The sequence below is a fragment of the Hyalella azteca genome, unplaced genomic scaffold (assembly GCF_000764305.2).
Source record: "Hyalella azteca isolate HAZT.00-mixed unplaced genomic scaffold, Hazt_2.0.2 contig17245, whole genome shotgun sequence".
NCBI lineage: Eukaryota > Metazoa > Arthropoda > Malacostraca > Amphipoda > Hyalellidae > Hyalella > Hyalella azteca.
The window spans coordinates 14,702-17,659 of NW_025947035.1; the positions used below are offsets into that span (position 1 = coordinate 14,702).

General features: G+C 36.2%; 1 non-coding gene across 1 annotated transcript; it reads right to left on the reverse strand.

Moving 5' to 3' along the window:
• Positions 1–1,058: 1,058 nt before the first annotated feature.
• Positions 1,059–1,131, reverse strand: Trnat-agu. The gene has a single exon. It is a non-coding gene; the product is annotated as a tRNA-Thr (tRNA).
• Positions 1,132–2,958: the final 1,827 nt, after the last annotated feature.

The window sequence follows — 2,958 nt, forward strand, 5'->3', positions numbered from 1 at the left end:
ACTGCTCAATGTAACACTGATCACTGCACTGTACTGCTCAATGTAACACTGATCACTGCACTGTATTGCTCAATGTAACACTGATCACTGCACTGTATTGCTCACTGCTCTGTACTGCTCACTGTACCACTGTTCAATGCACTGTACTGCTTTTTGAACTGTGCTGCTCACTGCACTGTACAATACTCACTATAACACTGTTCAATGCAATGTTCTGCGCGCTCACTGCATACTATACTTATCTAAATATTATATTTCAATACTGATTATAAGTAATTAACGATTTTTTGTGATCAATGGGTAGATGGAAATTGTATAATGATTTCAAAGCTTAAGAAGTAGGTATTCATTGCGTAAGAAGCAAAGATTGGGTGCAAGTATTTTGTGTTACGTTTCCAAGTTGTTTTAAATTCTACTGTAAATAAAATATGTTTTAAAGTATTTAGGGCGATGAGGGCTCGGAAATAGAAAAGTGTGTCGTACGGAGTTAGGGGAAGTTAGGTCTATTTTAGGGTAACTGGTAATGACGAGGTAAAGTACCCATTAAGGGAGTGGCATCATCAGAACAGGTTTTCGCTGTGGACAGGTTTTTAAAATAAAGTCACCAAATTTTTTTATTGCTTAACTTATTTCAAAATAAGCAATGTCTCTCTCTCTTTTCCATGCTTGTATCCTTAACATTAATGGCATAATTATTCGTTATTTTTAATAATGACATAAGGTCAGAGGCTACATTTACACATTTTCTGAATAAATCCATTACATCATGCATTTGTCGCGTATTCAAGTGAAGATATCGCACGGAATTTGAATCCTTCATTCGCCATAAATTTTCTGCGTAAAGTTTCAATAGGCAAACTCATAGAAAAGGCTTTTTAGCGCATTTTCTCATTTATGAAAAAATGCACTATTGTGCTCGCCCTGTCCGTTCGTCTGTCCGTCCGTCCGTGACCTCAAGTTTTCGTCGACGAGAAAATGCGCCCTCTGTCACTCACTGCAGTGAGTACTGAGTTATATTTTTTTATTTATGTCCAACTTTAAAAATATCTTCACGCATCTGCCTTCAGGGAGAATCGAACTCCCGACCTCTGGTTTACTAGACCAGCGCTCTAACCCCTGAGCTATGAAGGCGGTGATGCGTAAAGCAGGATATTTGGTGGTATTGATTTACATGAAATTACACGAACAGCTTCTTTTAATCTGTGATAAGTTTCAATTTAATTACAATAGATTTGCATTCAATAACAATTAATTTAATTTTCATAATTACCAATAATAATGATTATTTAATAATTATAATTTTCATATTTAACAGATTCGTAATAATTAAATAGCTAATAACAATTAATTTAATTTTCATAATTAACAATCATAATAACTATTTAATAATTACAATTTTCATACTTAACAGATTTGTATTAATTAAATAGTTCATTTTAGTCTGAGATATATTAAATGGTCAATTGAACTGATGTAGGCATATCACTTTCAATACATATAATATACAGTAATATGGTAAACGGTGATAAAAGTAAATATCATAAAAATATTCGAGAGTAATATACAGTAATATGGTAAACGGTGATAAAAGTGAATATCATAAAAATATTGAGAGAGTAGATTTGAACACAACAACTGGCGTGCTCGGAGATTTCATACAAATGATGCAGTCGCTTAATTTAAATTAACGTGTTGAATCTGCAAAAAATTTCAGGCAAAGATAAATTTAGTATTTAATCATTTTATTTACAGATTTATTAATTTTCAGATTGTTAGTCATTTGATCTCATATTATCATTTCTTGTGGTAATACTACACTTGTTAGCGCAGCACTCAAAAACAAACATAAGAAGTCTGTCATTCAAGCCGAGCTAAGAAATGTTTCGTTTTCACGCTTATTGATTTTCGGTAGACTTGAGTTGTCTCTCGTAAACAAACTGAAGGATTACGAGCATTTTGTTCAATTATTTCGTGGCAGCTTATATTCGCTTTTATTTAATAATTTCTTCCAGCTTTTGTTCCCAGCTAGTGCTTCCGATTGTAATTAGTTAAAAGTGTAGTTAAGTTAAATTTTTCCTTTAGCTTAAGTTATTTTTATCGGGCAGTAATATTTTTCTCAGTATTTGATCTGTAAATACAACGTGTCAGCGATTAATGCAATATTTATAATTCCAGTGTAATCGTAGGCACTATACTGGTGCAGTAACTACAGCAATTCAAGTACGCAATGGTGTACTATTACAGTAAGCAGTCATTTACTGATGTGCATTGTGAACATCAGAACGCAGTGTGCAGTACCTATGCAACGTGTGCATCATTACGATTCGTACAGTTGGTGCAGTGTTTCCAACGCTATAGCCGCAGTACCGGTGCAGTAAGTACAACGCTACAGCATGCAGCAGTACCGGTGCAGTAAGTACAACACTGCAGCAGCAGTACCGGTGCAGTAAGTACAACACTACAGCAGCAGTACCGGTGCAGTAAGTACTGCACTGCAGCAGCAGTACCGATGCAGTAAGTACAGCACTACAGCAGCAGTACCGGTGCAGTAAGTACACCACTACAGCAGCAGTACCGGTGCAGTAAGTACAACACTACAGCAGCAGCAGTACCGGTGCAGTAAGTACAACACTACAGCAGCAGTACCGGTGCAGTAAGTACAACACTACAGCAGCAGTACCGGTGCAGTAAGTACAACACTACAGCAGCAGTACCGGTGCAGTAAGTATTCTAAAAAACAGTACTCTAAAAAATTACTGGCTCAAGTTGTCCAGATAATGACTCATATTACTGTTAACTCTGGGATACGCCTTTTTTCTGGTCCAATCTGGATAAGGGTGGCCCATACAATTGAAAAAAATCATCGTTATTCAGACAAGATCTCACTCATTCCTGTGAGTGCAGTAACTACAGCAGACATGCGTTAGTAGCAGCACAAGTGGCAGTGGTAAGCTGGTC